The following is a 16,338-nucleotide window of genomic DNA, read 5'->3' on the forward strand; positions in this document are numbered from 1 at the left end:
CTCAGAGTTTTTGTTTGCAATGAAGCATTCTGTAGTGGAACAGAATTATTAAAGTAATTTGTGACCTAATAACACAAACCAACATTCAATTTGACTTGGCAATCCCTGTCAAGCACATGGACAATGTTTTCACTAGTCAAGTGTTATTGCCAAACATCAACTGCTGCACCTTCATTGTGCAATCAGTACAATCTTATATACCATCTTGTATATCATCTTACGTTTCTCAACATGAAATGTTATCTAGCCAGTTGTTGCATATAAAGATCTCTCAGAACAAAAGCACTGACCTCAGAACGTCTAGATTTCCCACGCAACTAACTGGCATTTATGTACTCAGGCATTTCCTTCACCAAGGGGTAATTGTGAACAACATTATGAAATAATGAAATGATTATTATGAACAGTGAAAGTCACAGTGCTTGAGGGACTTTCCTGTCCACAAGGCCTAAATTAGAGCTGCATTATAAGTTACTTGTTTCTTTACTGAAGGACTGCAACCTGGTCAGGCATTGTTACGGGAGCATAAAGTGGAAGAAGGAGAAGAGACTGATAATGATGAAACACCGTCACTTGATCTCCCACTCACAGCGACCAGCTTAGATTTCTGACACTGTGCATGCTTTAGAGAAGAGATTAGTTGGGATCTGCACGTCATGAGTCACCAGGTTTGAGTGGCGCATTTCATGTGGTATGACCTGTAAGGATGCATTGACTGGCTTTGACCACTCATGTCAGGTCATTAAACATTTTGCAACACTGCATTCAGATCCTCAGGACTACTCTGCTGGCATTGTCCATGATGGCTACTGTTGTAGGATGTTGGCTACAGTTCAGTAGGTCTGAAGAAATCTTCATAGTCTTACATAGGTTATCTCTAATTCTTTACTAACTCTTACACCTATTTACAAAGATATAGTAAAGGGTACAAGCTAGGAACTGACTCCATGCTTCAGCCTGCCACAGGCTCTGTCCAACACCACACTGATCCCTAGGTGTGGGTCATTTGTTCTCTTACCTCACTGTGTGGGTGGTACTATACTCAGTCCCACATTAACCCTATATGTGCTAGACCCTTATATTACAGTTACTTGCTCCCATTGCCTTCATAGTGTCTGCCTGGAGGACGTCCTGGTCCCTAATGGATAAAGGAGCTCTCTCTTGCTGTGCATCTCCCCCACCAAAACCTTTTGCCTTACGCTGGAGAAGTTTGGAGCTCAGCCTTTGCCCTGTTGTGCCTTTCTTGTGATTTTCCTGTGTAAAACACACTCTTAAAAAATTTTTCGGCACCTGCTCCAGACAATTGCACTTTATGTTCATGGGATGTAGGCATCGCTGGCTAGGCCACCATTTATTGCCCATCCCTCATTGCCCCTGAGAAGGTGGTGGTGAGCTACCTTCTTGAATTGCTGCAGTTCATGTGGTGTAGGTACACCCACAGTGCTGTTAGGGAGCAACTTCTGGATTTTGATCCAGTGATACTGAAGAAACAACGATATAGTTCCAAGTGTGCCTTAACTTGCAGGTGTTCCTATGCGTCAGCTGCCCAAACCCTTCTAGGAATTAGGGGAAATTAACACATGTTTAGTGTCAAGTCAACTGTCCTGATGGGGTTGGTCAAACCCTGTCTAAGGTACTTCAGTGATACCTAGAGTTCACTGGTTTTGAACTGGCTTTCTGACTGTCAATGCATTCAAAGATATAGGCCAGAATTTTCCGCCTCCATTGTCATCGGGCATCATGACAGGGGCGAGTGAACAATATGGCGAGAAGGCCAAAAATCAGTTTTGCGCCGTCATGAAAGCAGTTTGCAATTGTCCTTTCCGCCCGTCAATGGTGGGCTACATTTCCTGTTGCCAGACATCGGAACGTCATTTTAAGACATTTGCATCTAATTATAAGCCCTGCTTGCCAGAATCACCCCCCCCCCACCCCCCGCCACGCTGGATCATCTGGGCATATGCCAATGTGTTTCACAACTGCACATAAGCAACGTGCACCTGGGGAGCTGCACTTCACTCAGGACTTCGAGGTCTGTTTGCCTACCTTTCTTCAGGCAGCACTCATGCTATTAGCACCAGGTTTCGCAGGCAGCAACACATCACTTTAAGGGGGCCTCACGGGCAGGTCTCTACCTACTACACCAGCAGTAAGGCTTTTCAATGGCTGCAGGGCCAGGGCTTGCTTGAGGAGGGGGGAGGAGTGGCCTCAGGCAAGTGAAAAGGCTGCAGGGCGAGGGCTGTGCTGCAGAAGCGGGGTAACCCAAGGTGTGTGTGTGGGGGGGCACATGTTGATCTGTGCAAGTGGCCTCGAGATGATGAGGGCTGAGGAGGCAGTCTGCAGATAATGATTAATGAGGCGGGAATGGGACGATATGGTGTGAAAACCTGACATTGCGGCCAGCGGGTAAAACATCCTCTCTCCTGCTCGTTACTGCACTTAATGCAAATCTGGGACGATTCCGCCCATAGGGTGGGAATTTAATCTCTGTAGTCCTGCCCCTAGTGGTGTTGCAGAGGCTTAGTGCCCTTTTTTGGATTGCTCTAAGCTGTCAATCAGTTGTGGTGTGGCACTCCATCATGGAGAGCATGTCTGCGCAGGTGTCGCCAGTGCCTGGCGAAAGGTTCTAAATTAGCGCCATGCAGCCCTACTGGCTGTTGTGATGTCCATTCTCCTAATTTGGACCATGCAGTGAGATGACCTAAAAAAAAATCACAATAAAACTCCAGAAATATGACAAAAGCAAAGTACTGTGGATGCTGGAAATTTGAAATAAAAATGAAAATGCTGGAAAAACTCAGCAGGTGTGACAGCATCTGTGGAGAGAGAAACAGAGTTAATGTTGTGAGTCCGTAAGACCCTTCTTCAGAGCTAAAGAGAAGTAGAAATGTGATGGAATTTATACTGTTTAACGGTTGGGGGGGGGTGGGGGGGGGGGGTGGGCGGCGGTGGAGCAGGTAAAACAGGATAGAAGGTCACCAATAGGTGGGGCTAAGGAGAAATTGATAAAGGTGTCATGTACACAAGACAAATGGAGCGTTAATGATAGTGGTGAAGACTAAAGAAGGTGCTGATAGTGGCATAAAGGTGAGAAAGCAGAATGTGTTAATAGCAGAACAGGGGTCAGCCCTCTGTGAAAGAACAACATAGAAACAAGTGACAGATGCCCTTGTGGGGGCGAGGGGGCGGTGGTTGGGGAAAAAGGATAAAAAAGGGATTAAAAAAAAGAGATTAAAAAAGGGATAAAAAAAGGGGATAAAAATGAATAAAAATAAAAATAAGTGAATAAAAAATAAAAATAAATTTTAAAAAATGGATTTAAAAAAAGGGTTTAAAAAAGGGGTAAAGGTAGAGAACAGAATTCATGGTCTAAAGGTGTTGAACTCAAGGTTAAGCCCGGAAGGCTGTAAAGTGTCTAATTGGAAGATGAGGTGCTGTTCCTCCAGTTTGCGTTGAGCTTCACTGGAACGTTGCAGCAAGCCAAGGATGAACACTTGGGCAAGAGAGCAGGGTGGTGTGTTGAAATGGCAAGTGACAGGGAGGTCTGGGTCATGTTTGCGGACAGACCGTAGGACCGCAAAGCGGTCACCCAGCCTGCGTTTGGTCTCTCCAGTGTAGAGGAGACTGCATTGGGAGCAGCAAATGCAGTGGACCAAATTGAAGGAGATGCAAGTGAAATGCTGCTTCACCCGAAAGGAGTGTTTAGGCCCTTGGATGGTGAGGAGGGAGAAGGTGTTGCACCTTCTGCGATTGCATGGGAAGATGCCGTGGGAAGGGGGTGATGGAGGAGTGCACTGGGGTGTCATGGAGGGAACAGTCCTTATGGAATGCTGACAGGGAGGGTGAGGGGAAGATGTATTTGGTGGTGGCATCATGTTGGAGTAGGCGGAAATGGTGAAGGATGATCCTTTGAATGCAGAGGTGAAAAGTGAGGACGAGGGGGACCCTATCATAGTTCTGGGAGGGAGGGGAAGTGGTGAGAGCAGAGGCACGGGAGATAGGTCAGACATGAGGTCCCTGTCAACCACAGTGGGGGGGAATCTTTGGCTGAGGATGAAGAAAGACATGTCAGAAGCACTGTTTTGGAAGGTGGCATCATCAGAACAGATGCGACAGAAGCGGAGGAACTGAGAGAATGGGATGGAGTCCTTACAGGAAGCAGGGTGTGAGGAGCTGTAGTCACGGTAGCTGTGGGAGTCGGTGGGCTTGTAATGAATATTGGTGGACAGTCTTTCACCAGAAATGAAGACAGAGAGGTCAAGGAAGCGAAGGGAAGTGTTGGAGATGGAACATGTGAAGGTGATCGAGGGGCGGAAATTGGAAGCAAAATTGATAAATTTTTCCAGGTCCAGACGAGAGCATGAAGCAGCACCGAAGCAGTCATCAATGTACCGGAGAAAAGAGTTGTGGGAGAGGGCCTGAGTAGGACTGAAACAAACAATGTTCCAAATACCCCATAAAGAGACAGGCATAATTGGGTCCCATGTGGGCACCCATACCCATGCCTTTTATTTGGAGAAAGTGAGACAAGTTGAAGGAGAAATTGTTCAGTGAGAGGACAAGTTCAGCCAGACGGAGAAGAGTGGTGGTGGATGGGGATTGCTCAGGCCTCTGTTCAAGGAAGAAGCGGAGAGCCCTCAGGCCACCGTGATGGGGGATGGAGGTGTAGAGGGATTAGGTGTCCATACCAAAGAGGAGGCGGTTAGGGCCAGGGAACTGGAAATTGTTCATATGATGTAGGGCATCAGAGGGATCGCGGATGTAGGTGGGAAGAGACTGGATGAGAGGAGAGAGAACGTAGTCAAGAAATGAGTTCCGTGGGACAGGAACAGGCTGACTTGATGGGTCTACCGGAACAGTCATGTTTGTGGAATTTGGGAAGGAGGTGGAAGTGGGCTGTCCGGGGTTTGGAGGCTGTGAGGTTGGAAGCTGTGGAGGGAAGATCTCCAGAGGAGATGAGGTCAGTGACAGTCCTGGAAACAATGACTTTATGTTCGAAACGTCCAGAAATATGACTATGGGTCGTGATGCACGTAAAATATTGGCTATAAATTTATGTCCATTTAGAACTAGCATAAATGTAGGGAACCCATCCTCTGCATGGGGGAGGGGCAATGTTAATGAGTGAAATGCTGTTTCACTGGATGCAAATTGGAAGCGGCACAAGTGATTATAGGAAATTCAGTATTGAGAGGTTTTTGTGTAAAACTGGTATAAAGAGCTTAAGCACAGATTTCCTCAGAAAAACTGGGTACAACTTGCCACTTATGCTATAGTTGCACTGAACATCATGAGAAAATTCTGGGCCAACATGTTTAACCACAACTTTATGGTTACAAAATACATCAGTCATTGCACAGTACCACATTTACACTGGGAGCCCATCAAACAGTGCATTCTGTTAGAAAAAAGTCAAAAAACATCAAAATATTTTAGATTTGGATATGCAGAGCTAAGTGCTTTAAAATCTGATATTCAGAGCACCATTAATGGCTACACTGACTGGTAGTTGGCTCTGAATGAATACTTTGTTCACAGGTATTTCAGGTATCAGTTCCCAAACTTTTAATGTCAAAGGGAGTGCAATGGTTTCAGAATTGGCTTATTTTCCATTTTTAAATTGGAACCACCAGCAGGTGGAGAAACTAGTTAGTACAATTACATATGAAGTGTATGTTGTCTAATTTAAAAAAAACTGAATGATTTTTTTATTTTGCTTAGCAGAAAATTTGATATATGTAGAAACTCATGATTCAGAGTGTCCAAACCAGGCTGCAGGAATTGAACAAAGAGAGCGAAATTTTGCGAGGCCCAGCAGGAGCAGGATATGAGATGGAGGTGGCTGAGAATCAGGAGGGAAGGCGGGGGTGTTGAGTGCCAGTCGCATTCCCGCCGCCATGACATTTTGCCACCGGCAGGAAAGTGGAGGATGGCCCTGCTGCCCACAGGCTAATTCTGCCACTTAGATGGCCAGTTAAGGGCCTCTTCCCTCTGCCTTGTGGGAAGACTGCCTAGTGAACCCAGGAAGCCACCTCACAGGCTCAGGGGGCTGAGCCCTCCTAATCGAGCACTCTGTGCTCCACAACCCACTGCCCCACACCACCCCGATGGCAATGACTGCTCCTGGGGCAAGACCTCCCCTGCCGTCATCAACCAGCCATCTCACCGGGACCTGTCTGACTGACCCCGGCGACCCCTGACCCTACTTATCTTGTTCTGAGGGTGGCGTCCATGCTATGCCACTTGGCTGTGTGCAGTCCCAGCAGTAGCTACTTCTCATTGTGCCGCTGCTGGGACAGTAGTGCTACCTACCGTCTGATTGGCCTATAGCTTTTGAAGGTGGGATCTCATCCATTAAAGGGACAGGAGCCCTGGCAGTCGCTCATTAGCTGCAAGGTGGGCTCACCAAATGGCTGAGCAGGGTTGCTCCAAGCGTTCCAGCCCGTTGTTGAGGCCACCGACCCTCTGACAAAACCAAGGTTATCAAGGCCTACAAGACACCAGAGTCAGCAGGCTGTCTCCAATGCCAGTGTCAGCGAGGGGGGAGCACCTAGATGTAGCACCCATAAACCTAAGTTTAAAGCACCTTAAGCACAAGAGGGACTGGTCACGGGTAATCATTTGTTTCCCCCATTTTGTTTTACTTTTTTGAATGGTGTGACCATCAAAATCTGATATTGTTCTGTTCAATAATCTGTGAGTTCCAACATTAACTTACATTTGCATTTGCGTTATTGGCCTGAGTATGCTTCATTTGTTTTGTAGGTGCAGGGTTGGCCAGTATGCAATGCTGGACTTGGGTGGCTTGAAACTTTATTGCACAGGCACTGAGTATATCTTAGGGGCAAAGGAAAGGGTCATTTCTGAGATCCAAGATGGTGGCAGCAGGTGGTAACCCTTATTTGGCAGCCTTGCTGAAGAAGCATTGGATCAGGGCGTCCCTGGTGTCCCTGCCTCCCTGGAGGTTTTTGAGGTCTGCCTCCATGCCCTCAACGTTCTCCTCACCGTGCTCCTCTTCTGACTCATCACTGGATTCATCATCTGTGGTCTCTGCAGCTGGGTCAAGATCCTCTCCCTCCATCGGGTCCTTCCCTTGCCAGTGCCAGATAATGGAGGGTGCAGCATGTAACGACTATCAGTGACACCCGCTCTGGGGGGTATTGTAGTGCCCCCCCTGAATGGCCCAGGCATTGGAAGCACATCTTGAGAAGACCTATGGTTCTCTCTATCACTGCCATTGTGGAGGCATGACTCTATTATAATGCTGCTCTGCCTCTGTTCTTGGGTGGCAGAGAGGCGTCATGAGCCAACTTTTCAATGGATAGCCTTTGTAATCCAGCAGCCATCCATCCAGTCAGACTGGAGCGCTGAAGAGCTTCGGCACCTGGGTGTGTCTGAGGATGTAAGCGTCGTGGGAGCTGCCTGGGTACCTTGCACAGACTTGTAAAATATGCATCCTGTGATCACACACTATCTGCACGTTCATGGAGTGGAAGCCCTTCCTGTTGACGAAGGCACCGGGCTCACCTGCTGGCACCTTGATGGCCACATGTGTGCAGTCTACAGCACCCTGGACATGGGGGAACCCAACAATGGCCGCGAAGCCTCTGGCTCGCTCAGGTCTTGTCTGTACGGAAATGGAGTAAAGTCAATACCCCTGAACAGAGCTTCTGTCACCAGCTTGATGCAACTGTGGACAGCTGATTGGAAAGATCCAGAGGCATAGAAGTTGAGGGCCGCCATGACCTTCAGAGGCACTGACATTGGGTGTCCACCTACACAGTCAGAGTTGATCTCAGGGCCGATCGTCTGACAAACGGAGTTAACGGGCTCCCTGGAGAGGCGGAGTCTCCTACGGCATTGCACCTCAGACATATTGAGGTAGCTGCTTCACCGCCTGTAAACCCTGGCAGCAGGATAGTGGCGTCTTCTGTGGTCCCTTCCGCTTTGGACTTCCTGCTGGCCCTGCACCCCCTTATGCCTGCACCTCTCCTCCCACAGGTCCCTCCGTGGAAGCTGCATTGGGACACCTGGTCTCCTCTCCCTTATGCACCTCTCTCCCTCCTCAGGTAATGGGGATTGTGGCCTCCATTGGAGGCCACAATCCCTATTACCAGGGTAAGGGAAGACTGTCTGACACCTGGAAGGGTCCACATGGTCTGAATCCTCAGGGGGCTTTGGAGACACCAATGAGTCCAGAAATGATGTGTGGAAATGCTAAGAATGAAGCCTCGATCAGAGATTAAGTTGCCAAGTACCAATAAGCAACCAGCAGCAAACTATCTTCAAAACTCCTCACTACTCACAGTGACAATGCTGCTGACCCTTTTTCTCCTGCCCTTGGATGAGGTTTTGCAAATTGTGGGCTGCCCACCTGCCTGTTTTGCCCATGTGATGAGCAAAAAATCGCACAAGCAACATTAAATCGCTGTCAGTTGGGTTGTCAAGGGCCTTAACTAGCTTCTTAATTAATGGCAGGCGCAGCTCCAACTCCTGCGCACGCCCGCCGACTGAAATTTTCCTTGAGTGTGCGATGATGTCAGGACGCTCGCCCGAAGTCATCACGCGTCATTTTACACTCGTTCAGGTCGGGTGTGCGCCCACCCAACGAGCCGAAAATTCTGCCTCATGATTCTGTGTCTTGCGCTTGCCTCTGTCTAGATTTAGTGCAATTCAAAGAACCATACAACCTCTGATCTATTAAATGTTGCCAGGCTATTCAGTCATGAACACAATTGCAAGACAAGTCTGGCCTATCCTGCCCTTGTCCACTTTACATGTACAAACATTTTCCATAAGAATCGGGTGGGGAGAGGAATTCAAGACAGCTATGAGAGTGGGAGTTTGAGATGATTTTTCCAACCCTGAGCCAAGGTAATGTTGAGGCTCTTTGTAGTACAGCAATTGCCTCCTTGGCTGAGACAATTAACCTAGCACAGACCATCAAAGCAGGGAGTGTCTGGTCTGTGTGGCTTTAGTATTAGACTGGGTGGTGCCCTAAATGAGTACTGACCAGTGGAACATCTTCTCATTTTAATGGCTTTTTTTGATGGGAAAGGTAAAAAGTCGAGCTTTGTGTTGACATGCATGTTGTAGCAAAGTGTGTCCAGGAAGGTTTTTCTCAAAGTAATACCATAGCTGCAATAGGTCATCTGCAATGCCTGCTGAAAGCTATTCTGATATAGCAGATGGTAATTGCCAGGCTGACCAAATCCTAAAGGGAAGCTTGGTGAAGCTATTACAATGATTTTATAATTTATATTTATTCGAGGAGGTGTGTACACTGAAGTCAGAAGTAAAGAGTCCACCACCACCTGTGGAGATTTTAAAGATTAAATGAAAACATTTATTAACAAAAAAGTAGAAGCCATACAGTCTTATAACAGTTCCCAAAATATTTCTACTTAACTAGACTCCCAACTACACACCCCTTTCAGGCAACAGCCCAAATAGATTCTTAATCTATAAAACATCCAGCAATATTACCAAAGGCACCCATTGTTGCTATAAGGGAGGTATTTCATAGCTTCTCTCTCCCTCTCACTCAACAATGGAATTCCAAGGCTTTTAACAAAACCTTGCTCTCTGGACCAAACCAGAACCTCTCTGGGGTGGCTATAAGCTGTTACTTCACAGTACACCCTTCAAGATCTCACATGACCACACACCATACAGCTATCCATCTTTCTTTAAATATATTTTCTCCCTTTTGATCTGTGAATCCCTTTGTTTTACTCTTGCTTTCGAAGTTACTTTTTTCCAGAATGTAAACATTTTTCATGTTTTCCTTATTGCCAGCACTTTCTGGAATAATAAACTTAATAACTTTGCCTTATTTATCTTGCCGGATATAAAACACTTTATCATGACCCTTTGAAAGTCAACAACCTCTTATCTCCAAATGCAAATTCTGTTCACATTGCATCTGCTGGGACTTCATCCCAGTTTAGACATCTCCATTCCAAAATGCCTGTGTAATACTTAACCCCTTGCAATCTGACCTCCTTTAGTTTAGTTAAATTAGTCACACAGACACACACACAGACATATACAGACACATACAGACACACGCACACACATATACACACACAATGCTTCAGTATCCTACAGTAATATTAGGAAAAAAAATGAAATTTCCTTTATAAAGCAGATGTGTACATGAGTGCTCTGCTGGGGTAAGCTAGTCATACCACTTGAGTAAGTGCTATATATGGAAGATTCTAACTTCAGGAATCAAAACCATGTTTACATGACATCAGAAACAGCAACAACCCCAGTTTATACTAATATAACACCATTAATGTAATAAAGTGTCCCATTGCATTTCACAGAAGCATTATAGAACACAATGTGACACTGAGCCACATAAGGAGATATTAGGTCAAATGACCAAAAGCTTGGTTAAAGAGGTAGGTTTTAAGGAATGTCTTAAAGGAGGAAAGTGAGTTAGAGAGGCAGAGAGGTGTCAGGAGGAATTCCAGAGCTTTGGGTCTAGGAAATTGAAGGTGTGGCCACCAGTGGTGGATTGATTAAAATCAGGGATGCTCAAGATGCCAGAATTAGAGGAATGCAGATATCTTTGATGGTTGTGGGGCTAAAGGCAGTTACAGGGGTGGGGTGGGAGCAAGGCCATGGAGGGATTTGAAACCAAGGATGAGAATTTGGGAGCTATTGTGGGTCAGTGAGCACAGGGGTGAAAGGTGAGCAGGACTTGGTGTGAGTTAAAGACAGCATAGTTTTGCATGACCTCCAGTTTATGGAAGGTGGAATGGGAAAAACCAGCAAGGAGTGCATTGGAATAGTCAAGTCTAGAATCAGGGTTTTAGTAGCAGATGAGCTGAGAAGGGGTGAAGTCAGGCAATGTCACAGATGTAGAAATAGGTGGTCTTAGTGATGGCATGCGGTCAGAAGCTCATCATCGGGTCAAATGTAACAACAAAGTTGTGAACAGATTGGCTTAATCTCAGGCTATTGCCAAGGAGAAGATGGAGTCAGTAACTGGGAATGAAGATTAGGAAAGGGGCTGAAAGCGATGGCTTCGGTCTTCCAAATATTTAATCAGAGGAAATTTCTGCTTTAGCAGCAGTGAAGGATTTAAGAGAGGTGGGGATGAGGTAGAGATGGTTGTCATCAGCGTAAATGTGCAAACTGTGCTGTGCTTTCTGACGATGTCACCAAGGTGCAACATGTAGATGAGAAATAGAAGGGGGCCACGGATAGACTCTAGGGCAGCATCCATCACCATAAATGTAATTCTATTTTATTAAATCAAAACTGCTACAATTCTCACACTAACTCACTCTAACACTCATGAAATAAGACAGGTCCACATGGTCCCTAATACACATTGGATAATGGTGACACAAATGCAAACCAGAAATCAATTCTATATGGCTGGTGGAGTCGAAATAGACTCAGAAGCCGGGGGCACCAAGTACTTCTTTCCAGTGTGATGTTAACTAGATAGTTTGCAGAATAAGTCTCATCAGGATAAGTACTAATCAATCAGTGAGAACTTGATTGACCTTGCAGATACTTCCTTGTTGGTAATCGCAGGTTGGAACAGAAGATCTGAAAACCGTTAAGCAGGAAGTTACAGATGGTAAATAATTGGTTAGCCAGCATTGCAGGGAATGGAACTAAGCTAATAATATTGACAAATGATAACATTGGTGATGTGTTGTTGCCTGTTGATGCAGAACGCAATATGCTGACATCACACATCAATGGCTGATCTGGACCGCACCTGGAATTCAAGTTTTGCTGCCATACAATAATGTAAATTATACAACAGAAAGATAAAAGATGCTGTGGAATGCCTTTCATGATGTATCCAGCAAAACTAATTTTTTGTTTTACATGTACTGTATTGCCTTTGTTATAGTGGGCATTATGACCATAGATGGTAACTATGATAGATAAACTAACAAAGCACATACCATTTAAAAGGTGCAGACATGTAGCGAATGGAGGTTGTGATAGAAGCTCATCACTTTCATTTAAGGCAGATTGATTCTTTTTGCAAACTTTCCAGTTCTTTGGGTGAACAAGGGCAAGCTCCAACAGATGCTGTTCATTTTTGGTAAGAATGGGCATATCATTAGCATTACACACACTGGTGATGAAAGTATCATTCATATCAATGACTGCCAGATACCCAGTTATCATTGCCATTGATTCCTATCCATTACTGGACTGAACATTTCTGAAGTCACCTGCATGCTTGACTGACGCCTGCAATGATTGGGTAGTTTACACCATGACAAAAAAACTAATGGTGTCTTGTAAAACAGATAGAAAGACTCTTGTTTGGAACTGGTCAAATCAGCCTTTAAGCTGGAAGAATCAAAGTACTTTATTAGACTAACAAAAGCTGCACAAATTGAGCTTGAATTCTCTTTGTCTCTTTGCCAGTAGTCTGGTTACAAACTTTGGGTTGATGTTCAACTGACCCAGTATAAGCCATGTATTTTGGTCCCTTTGGTACTGGAGGTATTATATATCTCTACTGTGACATGTGGGATGACCTGAAATCTACAAATAGTGGAGTCTGAGAGGCTAACGCAGGAATAACTGGGGCTGGCTTTGTGTGCAGGATGGGGAAGGAGTTTGGCCATGTGACCGCACACTGTGCCACTTTGCCTCCACAGTATGCTTCATTTTTTCAAGCAGGTTCCCAATATGGAAGTCCGACTGACAGTCTTGGTTCCTTGTGGGATGGGGAATGCTCTGAAGGTGTCCCCTGGCCAGGGGCAGGTAGGGAGCCAGCAGCTAGGCTAGTTACCACGGGGACGGGGAGAGAATCAGGATCTTGGAACGGGGCTTGGTAACTAATTCTGATTCCTGATCCTGGGAGTGACCAATCCCTGATCCAGGGAGGGGGTCTGATCCTGGGGTGGGGGGCCGGAGTGTGGGTGGGGGGGAAAATCTGAATGTGAGGGGTCTTTGGATTCTTATGGGAAGGGATTATCCTATAACAGACAGGGAAGAAGGTAAAAACAAAAAACTACTGCGGATGCTGGAAATCCAAAACAAAAACAGAATTACCTGGAAAAACTCAGCAGGTCTGGCAGCATCGGTGGAGAAGAAAAGAGTTGACGTTTCGAGTCCTCATGACCCTTCAACAGAACTGAGTATAGTTAGGAGAGGGGTGAAATATAAGCTGGTTTAAGGTGGGGGGCGGGGGAGAGAGAAGTTGAGGGTGGGGTGGTTGTAGGGACAAGCAAGCAGTGATAGGAGCAGATAATCAAAAGATGTCACAGGCAAAAGGTCAAAGGGGTGTTGATGGTGGTGATATTATCTAAGAAAAGTGCTAATTAAGAATGGATGGCAGGACACTCAAGGTACAGCTCTAGTGGGGGTGGGGTGGAAAGACTGACAAAGTATTAATTGTAGATTTAAAAATAATGGAAATAGGTGGGAAAAGAAAAATCTATATAAATTATTAAAAAAACCAAAAGGGAGGGGGAAGAAACGGGGTGGGGATGGGGGGAGGGAGTTTAAGATCTAAAGTTGTTGAATTCAATATTGAGCCCAGAAGGCTGTAAAGTGCCTAGTCGGAAGATGAGGTACTGTTCCTCCAGTTTGCGTTGGGCTTCACTGGAACAATGCAGCAAGCCAAGGACAGACATGTGGGCAAGAGTGCAGGGTGGAGTGTTAAAATGGCAAGCGACAGGGAGGTTTGGGTCTTTCTTGCGGACAGACCGCAGGTGTTCTGCAAAGCGGTCGCCCAGTTTGCGTTTGGTCTCTCCAATGTAGAGGAGACCGCATTGGGAGCAACGAATGCAGTAGACTAAGTTAGGGGAAATGCAAGTGAAATGCTGCTTCACTTGAAAGGAGTGTTTGGGCCCTTGGACGGTGAGGAGAGAGGAAGTGAAGGGGCAGGTGTTGCATCTTCTGCGTGGGCATGGGGAGGTGCCATAGGTGGGGGTTGAGGAGTAGGGGGTGATGGAGGAGTGGACTAGGGTGTCCCGGAGGGAACGATCCCTACAGAATGCCGCCGGGGGGGGTGAAGGGAAGATGTGTTTGGTGGTGGCATCATGCTGGAGTTGGCGGAAATGGCGGAGGATGACCTTTGAATGCGGAGGCTGGTGGGGTGATAAGTGAGGACAAGGGGGACCCTATCATGTTTCTGGGAGGGAGGAGAAGCCGTGAGGGCGGATGCGCGGGAGATGGGCTGGACACGGTTGAGGGCCCTGTCAACGACCGTGGGTGGAAAACCTCGGTTAACGAAGAAGGAGGACATGTCAGAGGAACTGTTTTTGAAGGTAGCGTCATCAGAACAGATGCGACGGAGGCGAAGGAACTGAGAGAATGGGATGGAGCCCTTACAGGAAGCGGGGTGTGAGGAGCTGTAGTCGAGGTAGCTGTGGGAGTCGGTAGGCTTGTAATGGATATTGGTGGACAGTCTATCATCAGAAATTGAGACAGAGAGGTCAAGGAAGGGAAGAGAAGTGTCAGAGATGGACCATGTGAAAATGATGAAGGGGTGGAGATTGGAAGCAAAATTAATAAATTTTTCCAGGTCCCGACGAGAGCATGAAGCAGCACCGAAGTAATCATCGATGTACCGGAGAAAGAGTTGTGGGAGGGGGCCGGAGTAGGACTGGAACAAGGAATGTTCCACATACCCCATAAAGAGACAGGCATAGCTGGGGCCCATGCGGGTACCCATAGCCACACCTTTTATTTGGAGGAAGTGAGAGGAGTTAAAGGAGAAATTGTTCAGTGTGAGAACAAGTTCAGCCAGACGGAGGAGAGTAGTGGTGGATGGGGATTGTTCGGGCCTCTGTTCAAGGAAGAAGCTAAGGGCCATCAGACCATCCTGGTGGGGGATGGAGGTGTAGAGGGATTGGACATCCATGGTGAAGAGGAAGCAGTTGGGGCCAGGGAACTGGAAATTGTTGTTGTGACGTAAGGTGTCAGAGGAATCATGGATGTAGGTGGGAAGGGACTGGACAAGGGGAGAGAGAAGGGAGTCAAGATAACGAGAAATGAGTTCCATGGGGCAGGAACAGGCTGACACGATCGGTCTGCCAGGACAGTTCTGTTTGTGGATTTTGGGTAGGAGGTAGAAGCGGGCCGTCCGAGGTTGGGCGACTATCAGGTTGGAAGCTGTGGGAGGAATATCTCCAGAGGAGATGAGGTCAGTGACAGTCCTGGAAACAATGGCTTGATGTTCCATGGTGGGGTCATGGTCCAGGGAGAGGTAGGAGGAAGTGTCTGCGAGTTGACGCTCAGCCTCCGCAAGGTAGAGGTCAGTGCGCCAGACAACAACAGCACCACCCTTGTCAGCGGGTTTGATGACAATGTTGGGGTTGGACCTGAGAGAACGGAGTGCAGTAAGTTCAGAGAGAGACAGATTAGAATGGGTGAGATGAGCAGAGAAATTGAGACGGCTAATGTCACGCCGACAGTTCTCAATGAGAAGATCAAGAGAAGGTAAGAATCCAGAGGGAGGGGTCCAGGTGGAGGGAGTATATTGGAGGTGGGTAAAAGGATCCGTTGAACGGAGAGAAGACTCCTGCCCAAAGAAGTGAGCACGGAGACGAAGACGGCGGAAGAAGAGTTCAGCATCGTGCTGAGCCCGAAATTCATTGAGATGAGGGCGTAAGGGTATGAAACTAAGTCCTTTGCTGAGCACTGAACGTTCAGCATCGGAGAGGGGAAGGTCAGGGGGTATAGTGAATATGCGGCTGGGGCTGGGATTGGAAGATGGGCTGGGGACGGAGGGACAAGCAGGGGTGGAGGGTCCCAGATGGGTGTTGGTGTCAATGAGTTGTTGGAGCTTGCGTTCCTTAGCACTTGAGAGAAAGAGAAAAAGTTTCTTGTTGAGGCGTCGGATGAGGCGAAGAATAAAATGAAACTGGGGGCACGCGCAGCTTTGAAAAAGGGTGTGGCAGTGCTGCTGGAGGGAGAGGTCGAGTGTGTTCATATGGCGGCGCATGGCACTGAGTGTGGATCTCAGAATGCGACGTGAACAGCAGTCCGAGAAACGTTTTATGTCCCGGAGATACCTGTAATCCTGGGTGGGTTCGAAACAAGAGGGATGGAATTTCAGTTGAAATCCACGTGGGGTGAGTCGGAGACGGAGACAGTCACTGAGAAAGGAAATATGGCTGTGAAAGCGGGTTTTAGTAAACATCTTGTCAACCACCAGGAGAGAAATGGAAATTCAAGAAGGTAAGCTTGATGAGCTGGGAGAAAGGACTCCTGGTCTCTTGGCCCTCAAGCAATGCTGTAAAAATACTTACTCTTTCCATGAAGTGGTTCTTATCTCTCTTTAGCTGCTGAGTTTCCCGAGGTCTGGGAAACCTGGCCAGTCTGTGTTAAAGCTCG

The sequence above is a fragment of the Cetorhinus maximus genome, chromosome 8 (assembly GCF_964194155.1).
Source record: "Cetorhinus maximus chromosome 8, sCetMax3.hap1.1, whole genome shotgun sequence".
In the NCBI taxonomy this organism is placed as follows: Eukaryota; Metazoa; Chordata; class Chondrichthyes; order Lamniformes; family Cetorhinidae; genus Cetorhinus; species Cetorhinus maximus.